At 44.6% G+C, this 23,084-nt stretch overlaps 1 protein-coding gene across 1 annotated transcript in view; it reads right to left on the reverse strand.

The window, feature by feature from the left end:
- Positions 1-23,084, reverse strand: part of FSTL4 (follistatin like 4) — an 860,919-nt gene that overhangs the window by 472,041 nt on the left and 365,794 nt on the right. The window lies entirely within an intron of this gene.

A 23,084-nucleotide genomic window follows, 5' to 3' on the forward strand; every position in this document is an offset into this window, starting at 1 on the left:
GTTGCATGCTTGACAGCCGTCAGAAGGTTCACCCAGCGGGCAGTAAAAGTTATGTACCTTCCCTGCCCGTGTTTGCTAGACTGTCTGTGTCTGTGGTCAGATGTATCTTGGCACGGACACTGTGTGCCAGAGATATATTTAATTGCCCCTGAACGTGGCCATATAGCTCTGGGATGCCCTTCTGGGAGAAATATTTCCTTCCGGCGACTTTCCATTGCGGTGTGCTAATGGCGACAAATTTTCTAAAGGCCTTCAAGTCAACCAGTTTATATGGCAGTAGTTGGCGGGCTAGCAGTTCCGACAAGCCAGCGGTCAGCTGTTGGGCAAGAGGGTTATCCGGCATCATCAACTTTTTACGTTAGAATATTTGGTCACGGAAGCTTGCCTGTTGCTAGATGAACGCGACAATGGCACGGTGGAAGGTGGAGTGGAGGACAAATGGGAGGAGAGAGGAGAAGGAGAAGAGCCAGCATGTGGAGCACCGGGAGTGTGACTTTGTGGATTCTGAAGGTGTTGCTCCTACTGTGCTCGGTGATGAAAGGCCAGGTGCCTTCTTAAGGTGGTCGTCCCTAGGTGAGTGTGGGCTTACCGCAACTTATGCGTTGACAGTACAGGCTGCAGATGGCAACACTATTGTCAGCAGCTGACACGTTAAAAAAAAGCCCACACTGCGGAGCCATGTGTCGGCGTCCTGGAAGCACCAGGTGTGACTGTGCTGGTGGATGGCTTGCTCCAGATACATTTGCAGTCTGCTTTTTGCCTCCTGTGAACTGCGAGTTCTGCCTGCTTCTCCTCCTTCTAACCCCTATCTGCTGCTCCTTCTCTCCCTCTGAACTCCCCTCCTCTTCCTTTCTTGCGGGCACCCACGTGACATCACCTTCACCACCACTGACATTAGAGATCTCGGACTAGGCAGCAACAGTGGGGACCTCCGTCCTAGGCCTGATCTCGGTACAGTAGTTAGATCGCTGGGTGGCGGCCGTTGCTACCTCCTCTTCCTGATCCGATGCCAAGAAAGGCTGCACATCGTTAAGGTCTAGGAATGGATTGGAAAATAATTCCTCTGACTCTAGTGGAGTGGCTATGGTGGTGATGGTGGTGGTGACGTCTTTGGGGGTGCACACAGCAGAGAATGAGGAGGGTGCAGATACAGAGGATGAGGAGTGTGCAGAAGTGGAAGGCTGAGTGAGACACTACTCTGGTGCATCCTTTAAAGTAATAGCACTCACCTTCTCCAACTTCCCACTTAGGCTCCGGCCTGGTGCACCTGCCCAACCACTACCACCACTGTGAAATGGCCTGCTTCTTTCTCTGCCTGTCATTTTCAAAATTACTTTGTGACAAAGTCCCTATCAAAGAGCAGTATTTGTGGAAGCAGGTATATTGTAGGCCTCAATCAATATTTGGTGGAAGCTGGTATATCAATCCTCTCTATCAATATTTTGTGGAAACAGGTATATAGAACCCCTTAATGACTATTTGCTGGAAGCTGACATATCAAACCCCTTAATCAATATTTGGTGGAAGCCGGTGTATCGCAGGCCTCAATCAATATTTGGTGGAAGCCGGTATATCAATCCCCTCTATCAGTATTTTGTGGAAACAGGTATATAGAACCTCTTAATGAGAATTTGCTGATTGCTGGTATTTCAAACCCCTTAATCAATATTTGGTGGAGACTGGTGTATCGCAGGCATCAATCAATATTTGGTGGAAGCCGGTATATCAATCCCCTCTATCGTTTTTTTGTGGAAACAGGTATGTAGAACCCCTTAATGAGTATTTGCTGGAAGCTGGTATATCAAACCCACTACTAAATATTTGGTGGAAGCCGGTGTATCGCAGGCCTCAATCAATATTTGGTGGAAGCCGGTATATCAATCACCTCTATCAGTATTTTGTGGAAACAGGTATATAGAACCCCTTAATGAGTATTTGCTGGAAGTGGTAAATGAAACCACTTAATCAATATTTGGTGGAGGCTGGTGTATAGCAGGACTCAATCAATATTTGGTGGAAGCCGGTTTATCAATTCCCTCTATCAGTCTTTTGTGGAAACAGGTATATAGAATACCATAATGAGTATTTGCTTGAAGCTGGTATATCAAACCCTTTAATCAATATTTGGTGGAAACCGGTGTATTGCAGGCCTCAATCAATATTTGGTGGAACCCGGTATATCAATCCCCTCTATCAGTATTCTGTGGAAACAGGTATATAGAACTCCTTATTGAGTATTTGATGGAAGCTGGCATATCAAACCCCTTAATCAATATTTGGTGGAAACCAGTGTATTGCAGGCCTCAATCAATATTTGGTGGAAGTCGGTATATCAATCCCCTCTATCAGTATTTTGTGGAAACAGATATATAGAACTTCTTAATGAGTATTTGCTGGAAGCTGGTATATTAAACATCTTAATCAATATTTGGTGGAAGCTGGTGTATCGTAGACCTCAATCAATATTTGGTGGAAGCCGGTATATCAGTATTTTGTGGAAACAGGTATATAGAACCCCTTAATTAGTATTTGCTGGAAGATGGTATATCAAACCCCTTAATATTTGGTGGAAGCTGGTGTATCGCAGGCCTCAATCATTAATTGATGGAAGCCAGTATATCTATCCCCTCAATCAGTATTTTGTGGAAACAGGTATATAGAACCTCTTAATGAGTATTTGCTGGAAGTTGGTATATCAAACCCCTTAATTAATATTTGGTGGAAGCTGGTGTATCACAGGCCTCAATCAATATTTTGTGGAAGCTGGTGTATTACACCCCTCAATAAGTATTTTGTGGAAGCAGGTATATCAAACCCCTTCATCAGTATTTTGGGGGAAACAGGTATATCACACCAGTTGCAATTAGTTATTCCAATAGCGTTTGTCCCTTTATCTAGCTGCGGTATTTCAGCAGAACCGCACACAACTGCTGCACAATACAAATGCACTATAATATACTTTCTATGTTAGAAAGTATATTATGAGTATATCACACCCCTCAGTATGTCACACCTATCAATAGCACACCTAAGGAATTTTGTGGCCCTATTAGCTAGCTGTCCCTAACAGTCTGTCCCTGCTTCACACAGCAACCTCTCGCTACACTAGCAAAAAACAGTATGCAAAATGGCTGCCAGATCAGGTTTATTTATTGGGTAGGGGGTGTGTCCATGTGCTGAAATGTCTCAATTGACTGTCCTGTCCCACCTGATGGATGTGTCATGGGTCAAAGTTTGGGCATCGCCATATCTTCGCTTGTTTGACGAACTGCGAACGAGCAAAGTTTGCCGCAAAACGACCGCCAGGCGAACCGCTAGGCCATCTCTAGTAATTATAATAAATTTTAAATCCGTTATATGATTTATTTACACACATAGATTATTGCTAGATGTAGTGAGTATTAAGCTGGAACTATACACGCTATAAGTATCATAACATGAAGATCGTGCCACATTGCATCTAATGAATGAAAATGGTGACATGATGCGACCCACCACAGGCCTCAACTGTAACACAAAAGTCACAAAGAATCCATCGCTATTGCTTTTTTGTTATCACATGTCGCTGGCCACAGGTTGCCTGTGATATTGTTTATATAGGCTCTTGATACTCTGCTCCATTGCTCTTATATTTGACCGACGGCTAGTTATTTGACCACGCTCCTGCTTCTCCCTTGTACTCTGACGCGACCTCCAGGTTTGACCTCCGGCTTGTTATTGGTATTGTCTTTGCATCTCCCTCGTAGTTTGACGTGACCTCTCGTTGTGACCTTTGCTAGTTACCAGTTGTGCTCCGTCGCCTAGGATGGGTAAATGCAAGTAGGCAGGGACAGGGGCGTGGGTGGCACGCTCTCCCTCTCTCCTTCCGGGGCAGCGTGACAGTCGCATGTGACTTTGCCATCACAGACCACAGTGCAAGTTACGTGCAACATGTCACTTGACTGTTATTTGGCTGTGTTTTTTACTGCCAAATCGTACCTTTAACCCCTTCCCAACATCCGCTGTAAATGTACAGAAGATGTCGGGTCTTTAAAGATGGCGCCAGCTCAGGAGCGGAACGAGCGCCGTAGTCCAGAGCGGAGTGAGCGCCATAGCCGCTAGGTGCCTTCTGTTTCAATGTCCGTGATTGGTGGTTATGCCGACCACAACATGACCACAATGTTTGAGGAGGCTAAAACCAGGAAGCAAGTGCTTCTGGGTCAGGTACTCTTTCCCACAGCAGCCTCATCATTAATATATACCAGTTCATGCCAGCAGGTGGCAGCACTGAACTGGGATATAATAATTTCTGTACAGAATAATGGACCATTTCCCATTATTCTGTGCAAGTTGCAATCTGATGATTCCAAGTTGGGGTCCACTTGGGGACCTAACAAAAAGTAAAAAAAAAATAATAATTAAAACGTTTTGAAAAATATAAAATATATATAAAAATTAAAATCACCCCTCTTTCCCCAAAATAAAAATAAAACGAAACAAAAAAATCACATCATGGGAATCGCCATGTGCGAAAACCCCCAAATTTTTTCAATATAAAAAAGTTAGACCATACAGTGAATTGCATAATGGAAAATAAATGAACAATGGCCGATTCCAAAAATTTTCATCACTTTATCTTCCAAATTTTTTTTTATAAAAAGTGATTATGAAAAGTCATACAAATCCCAAAATGGTATTGGCAAAAACTACAAATCAAATAGAAAAAGAGGGGCACACCTACATCTAGTTCACATCGACCACTACACAGTATTATGTTAAAACAATTTATTAAATATACATACGGTACCTGATATATTAATAATACACCTAAAATACGTAAATCTATACTGTGAATAAATAAATAAATAAATATATATCAATGAATAAATATATATCAATACAGATAGAATGTGATAATACTAAGGGTTATTGACGTCATGCATCAGATGGTGTAGACAAGTCTCAACAAAAGGAAAGAAACCGCAACATAAGAAAGGAAACCGCAATATTATTTGCGCATCTTAACTACAAGTTTGCAACCAATTTGGAAAGAAACGAAAGTCCTGCCGTGCGAAAAAGACACAAAGCAAAGGCGAATCTCAAGAAGGGCCATATTCACATTGACCCTAGTTCACCAAACGGACTGTTTCTCCCCTTTTGTGCAAGCTTATTTCAATGCAAGTGTACAACTCACGATAAAGTAGATTGGAGTTATAATCATCTGCGCTGACAACTTGTGGGACGCCACGCTAAGCGCAACTATCCGAACACTTTACCACCTCTACAAACAGTAAGTACTTGCCATATTGTATCACAGTGCAATAGTGGAGCTATAACTGTGAGACAAAGTTAACTCTACAAAAAGGAATGCTTGTACTTATACGCTAAGGACAGTCTATTGTTCTTATATTGAAGGACTAACGCATTCATTTATTTTTTCCTGCTTGGAAAAATCGCATATTGCGGACCAATATAGTGACTGTTTTCTTATCCTGTACTTCAGCGATCCTACTAGAGACATTCACTATTAATCATCTGATGCATGACGTCAATAACCCTTAGTATTATCACATTCTATCTGTATTGATATATATTTATTCATTGATATATATTTATTTATTTATTTATTTATTCACAGTATAGATTTACGTATTTTAGGTGTATTATTAATATATCAGGTACCGTATGTATATTTAATAAATTGTTTTAACATAATACTGTGTAGTGGCCGATGTGAACTAGATGTAGGTGTGCCCCTCTTATTCTATTTAATATTTTATCTCCTTTTAAGGTTTGGGGTAACATTTTTAGGGGGAGCACCCTTTTTCATAGCAACTTGGAGGGTGAGCCATTCCGATATATCCTACAAAAACTACATATCGTCCCTCAAAAAATGAGCCCTCACACATTTCCATAGACATAACTATAAAAAGTATATGGTGATGAAAAATAAAAAAAATTCCAAAGTTTTTATTTTTTTTATGTATTAAAATGTAAGATAAAACTACACATATGTGGTAGTACCAGATTAATACTGACCTGGTGAATGAAGAGCACAAGTCAGTTTAACCACACCATGAATGCATTTTTTTCTAATTCCACCCCATTTGGAATTTTTTGTATTTTATTAGTTTATTTAAATTCCATGCTGTTTATATTTTTGCATAAAAAGATAGCATGTATGGCACAAGCTGGGACTTTAAAAGTGACGCACACAGAGTAGCTGACCAGGCGCTAAAGCTGTTGGATGCCTGTTGATTTACACAGCAGACATCCAGAGCCAGAGTCATCAATCAGCGATCGCTGATCACGGATATTTAACCCCTAAGAGACCACTGCATCTGAGAACTATTTTCCCATGAGTACTGTGCTCCAGAGGACTGAACTGCTCTCTTGTGCCAAGGTTGTGGGAGCCGTTCAGTTGCTTTGGCAGTCTAGGGATTTATGAAGGCTCAAAGGCATGCCATAGCAAATTACCTAACAAGCCTTGGTAAGAGTGCACTGAATCTCCCATAAGCTTTTTATTTCTGTAAAGTATTAAAACACAAACAAACCATAAAAATGTGACATTGCTGTAATCATACTGACCCAAAGAATAAAGTTAACAGGTTAGATTTGCCACATAGAGAATGCCATAAAAATGAAACTCATGAAACTTCAGTAAAATTGTGATTATTTTTTTTTCCCCAGTTCCACTCCATTTGAAATTATTTTTGCCAGTTTACCACTTCATCATATGCAATACAAAAAGAAGCCTTGATGCAAAAAAAGAGTTTTTGCTTCGGGAAGGCAGGGAGTAAAAAAATAAAAAAATAAAAATCTCTCAGACTTTAAGCGAGCAGGGATTTAAATTAATTATAACAAATTACTCTTTTCCCACAAAATTATTGATCTACTCACCTCCTGCTCTATAAGATGCTGCTGGCAGAGTAAACATAATTTTTACTGGACAATATCCCTTTAATTTTTACTTCTACAATAAAACCCTGAAAAACTGAAGTGGAGGATGGGAGTGGTAGTGGCTCTGGCGTCACAATAAATCATGGCGGCTTTCCTCACAATGTTGCTCCGAAGGGCCATGCAGTAGAAGGAGGGTTCACTCTTTCTTCCCACAGAGCACACCTTGCTTTTGGGCTCCTGTCTGGTGGTAGTCAAGGTGCCCATGATGTTATGTGTTTGGGTGCAAGTCAGGATGTGTGAAGAGCAATGGCTAGTTTATAGTGTAGGAGTCAGAAAACCAGACCAAGGGCAGACAAATAAACATCATCCAACTGTAGCAAAACACAGTACTAACTGTACACAGTGAAATTCTCTCCCAGATAGAAAACTATTGATTTAGGTAAGGATAGGAGTAATGGCCCTCTTTGTATACTATCTTGCTAAAGTATTTCTCAATAGATTCCATGGAGGGCAATAGTACTCATGCAATAATGGCTGTAATGTTCACTGTGGAATCTAAGGTGTGAGAAATGGACAACATTTCTCATAACTTTTATTATCTGTGTATGTTTTTATACCTGCCGTGTGATTCTATATATTTTCATGCCACTCTGTAATGGTCTGTAGGAGCTGTTTGGTCTCAGCCAGCATTTAGAATACACATCCCCCTTGGGGGAAATCAGTTTATCATCTGAATGTTAACAAACTGGCCCTTTGCAAGTGGTAACGAAGATATTTTCTGGAAAGGCATACACCCCAGTGGGGGTCCAGCAGCTTTTCAAATAGAGTGCCAGCAGATAAGAAAATATCTTATAAGCAATAACTCATCTCTAGTACAACTCATGTATTAATAATTGTAATAATTGCATTACAGGTAATGTGGGCTTCGTAGGGAGTCCAAACATCCAACCTCTGAAAGCCAGAATTCCCACATCACAAGTATCTCACCTTCTGGGACTCCCACGCCGATCATGTGTGGTATCAAAGTGATCAGCCTGATAATATATACATTATTAAAACATGTCAGGGCCTGGATATCCATTAGTGTGGAAGCCATGTTTTATTAATATTTCATGGTTGCCAGCTAAGTAAGAGAGATGGAGCCTGCACAGGTAATGGGGGCCAGAAGGCTGGTACAGAATAGGAGGGAGACTCCTCTCAGCTTCACCCTTATTTTGGATAAAAATGAACAATTGTGAACATTTCATTGACACAATTTGGGTATCCGATCAACATTAGGTTGTGTTCCACATTCCTCCTGTCCCCGGAAGCCAGACCGGACTCTGAAAACACAATTTGTTAAGTAAGAACCTTTCTGTTTTTTATCCTTTTATTTTTATAACTGTTTTATGCAAGTTCATGTATGTCTTATTTCTTGTTATTATTTGTAACTAAGTACTGTAACTTTTTTAGCATATTAAAGCACATCTTAAATGGTTTTGCCTTGTGCCCTAAATGAGCTCCATTTTTTAACTGCATGAGTGTGGTTTGCTATAAGTGGGGATTTCTATGAGCCCCTAATTAATTGGTATATTAATTTAAATGTCATAGATGGTGGCCGCTTGTTGTGGTGCATAAGAGGCTGTGTAGGGGTGTGATCTAGTGATGCACCCCTCATGCCTAGTGCCTACTGTACAAGCCTGTAGGGGCAGTGCTATGATCTGGGGTTGCTGCAGTTGGTCAGGTCTAGGTTCAGCAACAGTATGTGCTCCAAGAATGAGGTCAGCTGACTACCTGAACATACTGAAGGACCAGGTTATTCCATCAATGGATTTTTTCTTCCCTGATGGCACGGGCATATTCCAAGATGACAATGCCAGGATTCATCGGGCTCAAATTGTGAAAGAATAGTTCAGGGAGCATGAGACATAATTTTCACACATGGATTGGCCACCACAGAGTCCAATCCTTTACCCCATTGAGAATCTTTGAGATGTGCTGGAGAAGGCTTTGCGCAGCGGTCAGACTTTACCATCATCAATGCAAGATCTTGGTGAAAAATTAAAATTAAACACTAGATGGAAATAAATCTTGTGACATTGCAGAAGTTTATCGAAACAATGCCACAGCGAATTTGTGCCGCAATCAAAGCTAAGGCCGGTCCAAAAAAATATTAGAGTGTATGACCTTTCTTTTTGGGTGGCGACAGTTTTTTTTGGACAGGCAGTGTAGATCAACCCTTGGCAGTCGCACCTAGGTCACGCGACATGGCGGTTCCCTACATGACATAAGTTATTTGAAGACATGTCTGGCCAGGATGTGTTCAAGTGTGCAGGGTGTCTTAACGGTGGCCCATACATTGGCAGAGTCTGAATGGCTATATTAGCAGTTTACCTTGCTGACTCCTATACTTGACCAGGCAGATTCTAAGTTCTCCTCATCTATCTCTCTTCTCCTTTATTTAATTGGATCTTGCAGGGACCTGTTAGTCTCTGTAGCTTTCTGGGGCCTGAGAAGAAGAAGAAGCATAGGTCACTGTGTCCTTCCTCTCTCAACTCCAGTCTAACTGAGCTGGGGGAAGATCTTGGATCCCAACCCAACCTCATGCAAGGGGCAGAACCAGAGGTGTTAACCCTGATTACACATGCACAGCTATGCTAAGTATACTGTTATTACATAACGATAAATAACAAACTATTTGCATATACCACCTGCTATGAGGAATTTATATACAAAATACTTTAGAGCACTGCAGAACTTATAATAATGTAATGAAAACACCTTATTTGTTGAAGCTCTTTAAATAGTTCATTGTCTTCCTCAAGTATAAAACGCTTCGCAATGCAAGGTTAAGGTGGAAATTAACATGATGAAAACTATAAACAAAGGATGGGCAGTAATTACTGATTTAAGTGGGCTCTTATTTGATTCTATGGCATAAGGAACATTTTAGGGAATACAGTATGTGATGGAATTGCTTTTGTATTTACATAATTATAACAAGCCTAGTGATTGCAATTTCTAAAAATCCAGAATCATATACATGTAATTATGTGTAATTATTGTGCAAATTGAAACATATAATTTGGTTTATTAATTGTGTTCAGTTTAACTTTGATTTAGTATATTATTAAATGCAAGGAATACAAGTAAAATACAAACTCTGAATGTAATTAGCTAGGTTCTACAAATATTTTAGTTAACGTTATGTCTGCTACATATAGAAGTAGTAGAAGACCTGAGGTTTAGCTACAATAATTGTGTATATACAGTATATGCTGCAAGATTAACAAACTTGCTGGAAGAGATTGCCTTGAAAACATAATGATCAAAATAATATGTTCACACCATGTTTTTGCATCCTGTTATAAAGTACTTAAAAAACAGAAAAAACGGTTCCCTCACATTCTCTTTTCAAATATTAAATGAATGGAGACAGGGCTGCCCACTATCTTCACTATTGTTCATACTGGTTATGGAGACCCTGATTGAAACTATTAGACACAATTCTCACATTGAGGGGATAGAGACTGAAAATAAATCACAGGAAACAGCACAGTTTGAGGATGACCTATTAATTCCCTACTGTAGACTCTGTTAGCTGTTATAGCCAGTGTACATCTATATACACATGTATCAACCAAAGGAGAATCGGTACTATATAGTATCCTCAGAGCTATAATATATATAGTCAGGCCGATCAAAGTCTCTTTTTCTTACCCTGTATCCAGTGCTGTATTAGTGTGGGCTGGCTCTGTTTGGCGTGCTCCTCAGAGGAGCACGCCAAACAGAGCCAGCCCACACTAATACAGCACTGGATACAGGGTAAGAAAAAGAGACTTTGATCGGCCTGACTATATATATTATAGCTCCATATGATGCACCTTATAGGTCGTATGGTGTCGGCCTCAATATAAGAATGCTATCCATACCCTGTCTATATTTATGCTAGATGCACCTTAGGTCTAGATAGCTGTGAGCACAGCCAGAGCCAGCTTTGATATTTTATGCTGACCTGGGCGTCTTCACACAGCTTTCCTATAGCAAGATAGCTGAGTGTATAGCGATCATCCACTGTTGAAAAGTGATGTTAATGTGGACTGTCGTTTATGGCACCCTGTATGGTCTCTCTCATGTTTTTGTATATGTCTTTTATGTCATTTAATAAAAAACTATTTTAATGGATACTATATAGTACCGATTCTCCTTTGGTTGATATATATTTAGGTGGTACATTCCTGTTGATAACAGGCTGTGTCGATCCAGTTGAACCATCTATATACACATGACAGCTGCCCCAACACACCCAGCTCTGCTATATCTCTATATGACAGCTGCCCCAACACACCCAGTTCTGCTATATCTATATGACAGCTGCTCCAGCACACTCAGCTCTGCTATATCTCTATAAATGTGATAGCTGCCCAAGCACACACAGCTCTGCTACATCTATACACATGACAGCTGCCCCAGCATACTCAGCTCTACTATATCTCTATATATGACAGCTGCCCCAGCACACTCAGCTCTGCTATACCTCTATATAAATATATGACAGCTGCCCCATCACACTCAGCTCTAGTACATCTATACACATGACAGCTGCCCCTGCACACTCAGCTTTGCTATATCTATATATCTGTAAGTATTACTATACAGTAGATAGATATATAGAGATATAGCAGAGCTGAGTGTGCTGGGGCAGCTGTCATATATAAAGATATCGCAGAGCTGGACATATAGCGTGGGACACAGCCCGGAAGAGGAGTGCATCGCATCGCTGACATGGAGGTAAGTATAAGTGTTTTTTTTTTTTTTTTTAATACCGGACTGTTACTGCCACATGGGGGGAGCAGGAGACACTTGATACTCGCACAGGGGGGGGGGGGAGATGGCACTATGATAATGGCACATTGGGGGGAGATGGCACTATGATACTGGCACATTGGGGGGGAGATGGCACTATAATACTGGCACATTGGGGGGGAGATGGCACTATGATACTGGCACATGGGGGGGTTTGTCACTATGTTACTGGCACATGGGGTGGGTGGGTGACAAGGAGAGAGGCACTTGATACTGGCACATTGGGAGGGGGGAGATGGCACTATGATACTGGTACATTGAGGGGGAGATGGCACTATGATACTGGTACATTAGGGGGAGATGGCACTATGATACTGGCACATGGGGGGAAGGAGAGAGGCACTTGATACTGGCACATGGGGGGGGTTGGCACTATGACACTGGAACATGGGGGATGGGAAGGAGAGAGGCACTATGATACTGGCACATTGGGGGGGAGATGGCACTATGATACTGGCACATGGGGATGTGGGTGGGAAAGAGAGAGGCACTTGATACTGCCACATGGGGGGGGGGAGATGGCACTATGATACTGGCACATAGGGGGGAGAGAGGCACTTAATACTGGCACATTGGGGGGAGATGGCACTATGATACTGGCACATGGGGAGGTGGGTGGGAAGGAGAGAGGCACTTGATACTGGCACATTGGGGGGGAGATGGCACTATGATACTGGGACATGGGGGGGAGGCACTTGATACTAGTACATGGGGGGTTGGCACTTGGTACTGGCACATGGGGGGGCATCTATGGGGACACTTACTGGCACATTATTGGGGGGCATTATAGGGGTCACTTTTTACTGGCACATTATTTGGGGACACTATGGGGGCATCTACTGAGGCCACAAAGAAGGGGTATTTTATATGGGGGGCTCTGTGTGGTACTAGTATTATCAGGCGGTTTATCTGTTTCTGCAGTATTGTATTGGGGAGCACAGCGGCACAGTATTGTGGTAGGATGATGTGGCGGAACCCGCCTCGCCACTGGGCATTGGAGAGGCCTGGCTGCCTGCCTCCTACCTGCTGACTATGGCCCCTGGTAAATTGGTACGTTTGAATGCAATATTTGGGCATGTGGTATTTTATATTGCTGCTACTGGCCCTTTAATGGCCATCCGTGGACATATTATGACTTTTAGGAACAATGCCCCTTTAAGACTGTGTAGCAGATTGCATTCAGGCTGTCTTAAATATTATGTGTGTTATTATGGGTTCGGTTAAATTGTATTGCTGTGTGTTGTGGACTGTATATATCTTGCCCTGGCTGTAAAGTTTGCTATGTTGCAGGCATTGTTGTTCTGTGCCTCTTCTCCTCCCCCTTTTTCCTGTCCCATTGTTTCCCCGGCAGGGTGTTGTCGCAGGGATGCTGGGAGACCAGTTTAAACCAGCTTCTCTGTCCCTCCTCAATCTCCCTCAGCCCTTGCTATTGTCTGGCCCCACCCTTCCTTGTACCAGAGTCCTCTAGGTACCCTATTGTATGTAAATGAGGCTGTTGGGGGGGTTTAAAGTAGGTGTGCTGTGTCTAAATAAAATCAGTTCCTGTTTTAACCCTCAAGGTGAAGTGTCGTCTCATTCTTGGGGGAGGATTTATTGCATGCTGTCCCAGTTTGACTGCTAGGAGTGTAAACCTATTTGTATGGTTTCCTATTCAACTGTCTACAGCATTCATATGCTTGAGAGGATTTATATGCTTCTTCGGTTCGGTGATTGTGGTGTCTTCCAGAGTGCTTGGAAGCCTCAGGAAACGCTAGGAGCATCCTTCAACGGAGGTACTCAGTCGGGGTGCCAGGTGATCCGTTACATTGGTGGCAAGCAGTGGGATGGCGTCCTGGTGTGAGAGGAACAACACCCTGGAGACACAGGAATTATTATGGAGCGGCATAGAACCAGCGAGTCCCTGGACAATGCTTGAGGTAGAAAATGAATGTAACCGGAGGTTACAGAACCTCTTGGCACCACTGGTCAAGCCAATAGGAGAGGCAACCAGGTTGGACTGCAGAGAGAGCGCCGACAAGAGATGTGGGAAGAAACCCTAGAAGGTGTCCAGCGTTGGTGAGGTGAGTGGCCCTACGGATACCTATGCTGGGAGAACAGCCCCAGGAGGAATTGGTGATGCAACTTAATTCGCTGGCATGGAGGGAACTGGGTCTCGATGATGCATACCAAGCGCTACGTTGGTACGCGGTTCAGCGGGTTCCCGGAATGGCCACATTTGACAAACCCGAGGGCAAAGATTATAATGGCCCTGGCTTATTATGGGGGGCCTTTGCAGAACCGGAATTTGGGAGTGCGGCAGAGGCACGGCTTTGGGACATATTTGACTACAGAGAGGCCGTGCTGGATCTCCCTATGGCCGAAGACCTAAGGCCAGACCCGATTGAACTGGCTGTCCAGGAATGGGAACTGGAGCAAGATTACCAGCACCTGGTCAGCTCCAGTCAGTCACCCTATACCCTGCAAGTACCACCAGAGCAGTGGGAGATCGAACAGAATTATGCAGACTTATATGATCAAGTGACACCGCCTGTCTCTAACCTGATGGGGCTTATGGACTGTACACCATTGGGAGCGTTGAGTTTCGTTCCCCCTCCCCAACAACTAAGCCCGTCATTAGGAGACCTGCATTCGGTACCTCCTACTCTCCAACCAGCCCCAGAAATGAGGGACCTTATCGACTGGTCCTGGGAAGACCCACAGATGGCAGGTGGAGATGGGACCGAGATCTCTCTACCGGCCCTACAGGGATACTGGGCAGCCGGCCCAGATCTCCAACTCCAGATGGGGGTAATACAGGGAGAGAAGTGTGTCGTCCTTCCTTCCCAGCGGCAGTGTGCTTTACAGGGAGTGGAGACAGCCGGTTTCACTCCCCAGCGGCAGTGTGAACTACAGGGAGTGGAGACAGCCGGTCTCACTCCACAGCGGCAGTGTGCTTTACAGGGAGGGGAGACAGTCGGTCTCTCTCCCCAACAGCAGCAGTACCAGGAGGAGGAGGAGGTAAGCAACCCCTCCCCTCCACAGCCAACTCAAAACCAGGTACTGGGGTCAGTAGCGGAATCATTAGCCCCCTCTAGCCCCCTCCCAGCAGAAGAGCTGGCATCTGGGCAGAGCGCCGCTGGCCTCTGCCCTACTTGTCCCCTTACTACCCAGCAGGACTGTACTCCAGTCCCTCCAGCAGAAGAGCTGGAATCCGGGAAGAGCGCCGCTAGCCTCTGCTCCACCGACCCCCTTGTTACAGGACTGGCTTGTACCCCCCTCACCCCAGCAGAAGTGCTGGCATCAGTGCAGAACACCGCTGGCCGCTGTTCCACAAGTAGCCTCAGCGGTTTGCCTAGCACACCAAGGGGAGACAGTAAGCCCCACAACAGTGCAGATGGGACCGTAGTCTCTGTACCTGCACCACTGGAGATATGGACAGTCTGTCCTGGTCCACAACAACAGGACAATGTATTGGAAGGAGAGGCAGTCTGTTTTCCCCTACAACAAGGGAGGGTGTCGCAGAGAGAGGAGCCTGTTACCCCTTCCCCCCAGCAACAGCTTTGTTCAACCAGGGGAGAGGGCACCCTGGTTACCTTCCCCCCAAGCCATGGATCTACAACTGGGCACAAGTGGCAGGGGGTCACAGGGACAACTACACCCTTGGAGAAAGGCCGGCTGACTATCAGACCCCAGACCGCCTGGAGGTCTGGAGTCTGGATAGTCTCAATGGGAAAGGGGAGAAATGTGGCGGAACCCGCCTCGCCACTGGGCATTGGAGAGGCCTGGCTGCCCGCCTCCTACCTGCTGACTATGGCCCCTGGTAAATTGGTACGTTTGAATGCAATATTTGGACATGTGGTATTTTATATTGCTTCTACTGGCCCTTTAATGGCCATCCGTGGACATATTATGACTTTTAGGAACAATGCCCCTTTAAGACTGTGTAGCAGATTGCATTCAGGCTGTCTTAAATATTATGTGTGTTATTATGGGTTCGGTTAAATTGTATTGCTGTGTGTTGTGGACTGTATATATCTTGCCCTGGCTGTAAAGTTTGCTATGTTACAGGCATTGTTGTTCTGTGCCTCTTCTCCTCCCCCTTTTTCATGTCCCATTGTTTCCCCGGCAGGGTGTTGTCGCAGGGACACTGGGAGACCAGTTTAAACCAGCTGCTCTGTCCCTCCTCAATCTCCCATCAGCCCTTGCTATTGTCTGGCCCCACCCTTCCTTGTACCAGAGTCCTCTAGGTACCCTATTGTATGTAAATGAGGCTGTTGGGGGGTTTAAAGTAGGTGTGCTGTGTCTAAATAAAGTCAGTTCCTGTTTTAACCCTCAAGGTGAAGTGTCGTCTCATTCTTGGGGGAGGATTTATTGCATGCTGTCCCAGTTTGACTGCTAGGAGTGTAAACCTATTCGTATGGTTTCCTATTCAACTGTCTACAGCATTCATATGCTTGAGAGGATTTCTATGCTTCTTCGGTTCGGTGATTGTGGTGTCTGCCAGAGTGCTTGGAAACCTCAGGAAACGCTAGGAGCATCCTTTAACGGAGGTACTCAGTCGGGGTTCCAGGTGATCCGTTACAGATGATTTGTCCAAAAGATGCGAGAATGATGGAAAAGTAGTAAACAAAGATTTTTTTTTGTCAAACTGCAGAGACAAAAAATGTCTGAAAACTGGAGGTCTGATCTGAAGGTCTGAAAGGAGAAGATGAGGAAAGAGAACATCTACTTCAAAGAGACATCACTGGATGTAAGAGGTATGTGCGCTGTATTACCCTGTATTTCCAATTTTTTTCAAATCCAAATCAGAATACTTTGTAAAAAAAAGTAAGGACTCTATTTTTTCATATTAAAAGAATATTGAGTTTGGACCACTTTGTTTCTTACACCGTTCACACAATTCTTATATACAGGATTCGTAGGATTCGAGATTCAAAAGATTTGAGAGATTCGAGAACCTTTTCAGATTCGGATTTGGATTCTAAAAAAATCTGCATTAACTGCCGCTGACACCTGAAAATACCGGCTCTTACTTCACTGAGGCCAAGAGCCTCGGTGACACATACCTCCTGTCAACGACGGACCCTTGGCCCTTCCTACACTATGTATTTAAAATGTTAACATTTCAAGGAACAAAAAAACAATTAGGCCTTGAAGCTTTGACACTAGAGATTAATGCAAATTTCCTCGCGCTTCGTGGTAACAAATCTAATTTTTCCTAAAATGGCTTCTGCACGTGTGACGACATTGAGAAAGGAAGTCTGGGAAGGAAGGATCACCCAGACTAACATGCATGCAGCCAATCAGCAGACAGCCAGCCCTGTGATGTCACAGCCCTATCAATACGGTGGCCATCTTAGATTCAGACATTTTCCAGAGTTCTGAGCGCAGGGACAGACGTGAGAAGGTGCTAGGGACAGCAATAGGAAAAACCTAATTGTTAAAAAAAAACTGAAAAAACTATTTATAAGTGCAGGGAGGAATCATTTCACAGCATCTTAGTGCAAGGAGAGATGTCAGAAGGCTCTAGGGACAGTGCTAGAAAAGCGATTTACAAGTGCAGGGAAAGGATAGGGAGGAATCATTTAACAGCATCTTAGTGCAGGGAGAGACGTCAGAAGGCGCTAGACAGTGCTAGAAAAGTGATTTACAAGTGAAGGGATAGATTATTTTGGGATTCAAATAGTCATTATACAGCTCTGTCATTCCAGCTTTTTGTTCTTGTTATTGGGGTGCAAGTGCTATGTTGAAAAGCCTTTAGTGACCTATTTTAGTACAAAAAGAAAAATATATATGCACTTCGCTGTTGCAGTTATTTGTGGTGAGAGCGTTTAGTGGCCTATTTTAGTACAGAAAGAAGAATATATACGCATATCACTGTTGCAGTTATTGGTGGTGAAAGCGTTTAGTGGCCTATTTCAATACAAAAATAAAAATATATTCTCAGTTCACTTCTGCAGTTATATGTGTTGAAAGCGTTTAGTGGCCTATTTCAATACAAAAATTTAAATATATACGCATATAACTTCTGCAGTTATTTGTGGTGAAAGCGTTTAGTGGCCTATTTCAATATAGATAGAAAAATAAACACGCATTTCACTGTTGCAGTTATTTGTGGCTAAAGCGCTTAGTTGCCTATTTCAGTACAAAAAGAAAAATATCTACACACTTCACTGTTGCAGTTGTTTGTGGTGGAAGCATTTAGTGGCCTATTTCAGTACAGAAAGAAAAATATATACACATTTCACTGTTGCAGTTATTGGTCGTGAAAGCGTTTAGTGCCCTATTTCAGTACAGACAGAAAAATATAAATGCACTTCACTGGTGCAGTTTTTTGTGGCAAAATCGTTTAATGGCCTATTTCAGTACAAAAATAAAAATATATTCTCAGTTCACTTCTGCAGTTATGAGTTGAAAGCGTTTAGTGGCCAGTTTCAGTACAGAAAGAAAAATATATACGCACTTCACTGTTGCAGTTATTTGTGGTGAAAGCTTTTAGTGGCCTATTTCAGTACAGATAGAAAAATAAACACGCACTTCACTGTTGCAGTTATTTGTGGCTAAAGCGTTTAGTTGCCTATTTCAGTACAAAAAGAAAAATATCTACACACTTCACTGTTGCAGTTGTTTGTGGTGGAAGCATTTAGTGGCCTATTTCAGTACAGAAAGAAAAATATATACACATTTCACTGTTGCAGTTATTGGTCCTGAAAGCGTTTAGTTCCCTATTTCAGTACAGACAGAAAAATATAAATGCACTTCACTGGTGCAGTTATTTGTGGCAAAATCGTTTAATAGCCTATTTCAGTACAAAAATAAAAATATATTCTCAGTTCACTTCTGCAGTTATGAGTTGAAAGCGTTTAGTGGCCAGTTTCAGTACAGAAAGAAAAATATATACGCACTTCACTGTTGCAGTAATTTGTGGTGAAAGCGTTTAGTGACCTATTTCAGAAAGAAAGAATAATATACTTATCACTTTTAGGGGTGTTTTAATTTGCTTTAAATTTATTTAGTTCAGCTAAAAGTATGTCAGACAGAGAAGTGTCAGGCCATGCACAGAGGAGTGGCAGAGGCCGAAATGTTTCTGGCGCAGGCAGAGATCGCAGAAGAGTAAGGGGGCATGGCGGAAGGAGTCGCAGCAAGAGGCCTGAGCTCCCGTGTCATCTAGCGGTCATGTCTTGACCAACAACCCAGCAGTTCTTCTTGGGTTAACTCGGTAATCCATTCATCCCAAGTGACATCAGACACCCCCAGCCAACAGTCGGTGGGTTCGTCAAACACAACTCTTAGTCTGCATGGCCCAGGAGCAGCCCCTGTGCCCTCACCTGTCCTCAAATTGCCTCTGTTGTTTGCTGTTCCCTCAGCCACAGAAGTATTGTATGCTGTGGGCTCAGCTCCACTAGACAGCTAGGACGAGCTACTAGAGGACAGTCGGCAGCTACTGCCCAGCCAAGATCTGGAGCAGACATCCGCCGCTTCCTCCGCTAGGCGGGCAAAAAGTGATGAGGAGAGTGGCGTGGGAGCTGGTGTTGCGAGTGGTCAGGCTCCTGACCCATAGACTGTTGAGGAGGACATCAGTGATGTGCAGACTTCGATTGCACTTGGCAGCACCGACGTGTGGAGCTGTAACTACGGTCAGGGACAATAAATGTCCTTTACGGCCCACTGGGTGAATGTGGTTCCTGCACAGCAACACCAGCAACTTGGCCAGGTCACGCTGCTTCAGCCTCCATGTTGTCACGCCGTTGGTCCTGCGACAATGTCCGCCTCAGCCTCCTCATCCTCCACCATGTCCTCAGCCTCCACTGCAGGGACAAGTCACAGTGCCCCTCCAGCATACCACATGTGCAGGGAACAGCAGTGTCACGCTTTTATGCACCTGGTTTGCCTTGGCGAACGTAGTTACACAGGGGAGGAATTGCTCCATGTGATTCATTAAGAAATCGAATCCTGGCTTTTTACGCGACAACTGAAAATCAGAACCATGGTGACCGACAACGGGAAGAACATCTGCAAGACATCCTAAAAATGGGCAGGAAACTTTGCATGCACTTCAGCCACTCGTACACTGCAGAACACACCCTCCTTGAGCTGCAGCGGCAGAACGGCATTCCCCAACATAGGCTGATATGAGACTTTTCCACCCGTTGGAATTCCACCCTCCATTTGTGATCGGATCGGCTAGCAGATGATGAGCCCTAACCTTAGCAGTGGGGGTGTGGCGGAACTGCTTTCGTAAGGAAAGCCTAAAGGGGGCCACCTTGGCAGGAGGATGTGTGAGTTGAGGGCTGTGGGTGGGAGGGTGAGCTGAAGCTGAAGACCGCGTCACCCGGGAGCTCCCTGCTCCCACCTTTTGTAGTGGTGCTGGCGCCTCCCCTCACACAAATGCGGCGTCTACCGCGCCTATACTTGTGATCGGATCGGCTAGCAGATGATGAGCCCTAACCTTAGCAGTGGGGGTGTGGCGGAACTGCTTGTGTAAGGAAAGCCTAAAGGGGCCAAAAATGACGCGTGAGACACGGATGGTACGAAGGACTCATGTTACGGACTTACAGTACTACCTTCTGAAGAGCGCAAGACATTTAGGAGCGTGGATTGGGAATGTACCCGGTATAGCAAGAAGACCGCCACCGACCTAGTCTCTCTACGACGTGCGCCGGGGTGCTATATTTTGAAGCTGCGGAAGCTGCGCCCGTCCTAAAGGAATGCCCCGCGATTGATTGCGGGTTCACCTTTACGTGCTTTAGGAAGACCTGAATGCTGAGGGGAACGGAGCCAAGAGCTAGTAGGGTAGATCAGCTGAATCATCGTCAGCCTGGGCCCACAGGTGCCTATAAATAGCCTAGTAATCAGCCAACCTGGGTCCACAGGTACGTATAATCAGCCCAGCGGTCAGCCAGCCTGGGCCCACAGGTGCGTGAAATTACCCCTGTAATCAGCCTCCCCTCCCACAAATGCAGCAATATATTTGCTTGATACCTGTGGTCGGATAGGCCATCAGAAAGGTGAACCCAACCTATCTACCCCCATCCATGACAAGCAGTAGAATCACGCCACGACTGCCGCGGTATGGCAGCCCTAAGGGGCCAAAAAGAGCAGCCCTTGTTTAGAATAAATATATACATACCGTTACGACACCCGATTTTGAACGGAAAAAGACCTTTCACGATGGAGGTGCGGAATATACCTTATATATCACAGTGACTACCATCTACCTTACCTCTTTGTCATATGTGCCGCCACATCGTTCTTGGAGATGGTTAATGCGATGTAATTGAAAGAGTGGCCAGTAACCAGAAACGATTTACTCCTATGTTGACTAACGTATGACCATATTACGAGACGGTCTGAATCCTGAGAGCTGCAGACTGAAACAAACAATGGTGAATCTGTTGGTAGGGCCTAGATGAATTCCAACCATCCGCCCAGGGCCCTGATCGGGCACCCACTGTTCCTGGTGGCAAAATGTCAGCCAGTGGCAGCTCAAGCGTGACACTTGCCGTTTGCTCAGGCCCTTTGAGGATGCCACGTTATTTGTCAGTTGCCAGTACTACGGGAGGAATGACGTCATTAATGGTCAGGGGACTGGAGAAGTAGCACCTAGATCTCACGGCCACATGAGCCCTGTGGGGGCTGAACTGGAAGAGGAGGGGGAGGAGACATTAGCTGCGCCACATCTCCTGTGTAAAGTGTGCGCTTCCAAAAAATATCTCTGACATCCAGTGTACTTTTTCAATAGACAGTGTCTGCTTCTGACAGTGGCATTACCAGTGCCACATCTGCAATGTAATGTGTGCGCTGAAAAAATGTGACATACAGTGTACTTTTTTCCTAGATGCTGCAGACAGTGACATTACCGGTGATACCTCTCCTGTATAACGTTTCCTCATCCCAAATACCTGTGACATTCCCTGTAATTTTTTATTAGCCGCTGGTGACAGCATTGACATTATCTGCGGAATATCTCCTGTGTGAAGTTTTCACATCCCAAATACCTTTTTTAATTTGCTTGCGCATACACTTCCAAATCCTACGCTACTGTATGTGTGACAGACTTTCAAGCATATATAACATTTAATATGCAGTAGGCGAGCAGTAAGGGATGGGGCAGTGACCGTGATGCTGATGGTGCCCGCAGAGGCCGTGGCACTGGGCGCGGTGTGCCTGCTGCCAGAGCACAAGAAAAACAATCATCCACAATACATAGCTTCATGTACCAGTTTGCAGGGCGGTGCAGGACACCACTCTTGAAGTCAGACCAGTGTGACCAGGTGGTCGGTTGGATTGTAGCAGATAATGATTCCAGTTGCTTTAGCACCACCCTGTCTTCCACCAAGTCCAGTCTCAGTAGCCAATAGTCTGCTCAACACAATCCTCACCCTGATCCTCCTTCCTCACTTCATGGAGCGTCTGGGCAAACAAGTGATCCCACACTCGGATATTTTGAAGAGCTCTTTTCAGCGCCATTCCTTGATTTGGCCCTCTCACCAAGCATTGAAGAGGGACAAATCTTGTGCCCTGATTCCCAAACTCTTGAGCATCCACAGTTGCAAGAAGATGACTGTGGGGAACAGCAATTACTGTTTAATCAGGTGGATGATGATGAGACACAGTTGCCAATAACTCAAAGGCAATTACTGTCTGAAGAGGTTGTTGAAAAGGATGAGACATAGTTGTCAATCACTGAGGTTGTGGTAAGTTCAACAAGTCAGGAGGATGAGCAGAGTGAGGAAGTGGAAGAGGAGGTGGTGGACAATGAAGTCACCAACCCAACCTGGGAATGGGGAAAGCCGAGCGAGGACAGCAGTACAGAGGAGGAGGCATCTGATGCACCGCAACAGGCTGGAAGGGCAGTGGGGTGGCAAAAGGGAGAAGGCGGGCCACACCAACAGACCCGCAACTGTTCCAAGGAACACCCTCCCTTGCAGAAATCTCCCTTGCAAAGGGGTAGGTGTTCCGCAGTATATCACTTTTTTGAGGAAAGTGCGGACGACAAAAGAATAGCAGTTTGCAACCTGTGCCATACGAAAATGAGCTGAGGTGCGAACACTAGCAAACTCACCACCAGCAGCATGAACCGTTACATGGCATCCAAGCACCGTAATAAGAGGGCCGAACGCCTGGGTCCACAATCTGTGTCTGCAGGTCACACCACTGCCTCTTCTTCCCCTGTATTACGTGCTGGCCAATCCCCTGTCAAAGACGCAGGCCTGGATGCCTCCTGCCCTGCACCTGGTCCTTCGCAAGCCCCATCAGCGACCACATCCACTTTTGTGTCCCAGCGCAGCTTCCAAATGTCTTTACCCCAGGCTTTTGAACGCAAGTGCAAATACCCAGCCACCTACCCACAGGCCATAGCGCTAAATGTGCAACTTTCA

This window comes from Bufo bufo, chromosome 1 (assembly GCF_905171765.1).
Source record: "Bufo bufo chromosome 1, aBufBuf1.1, whole genome shotgun sequence".
Classification (NCBI taxonomy): Eukaryota; Metazoa; Chordata; class Amphibia; order Anura; family Bufonidae; genus Bufo; species Bufo bufo.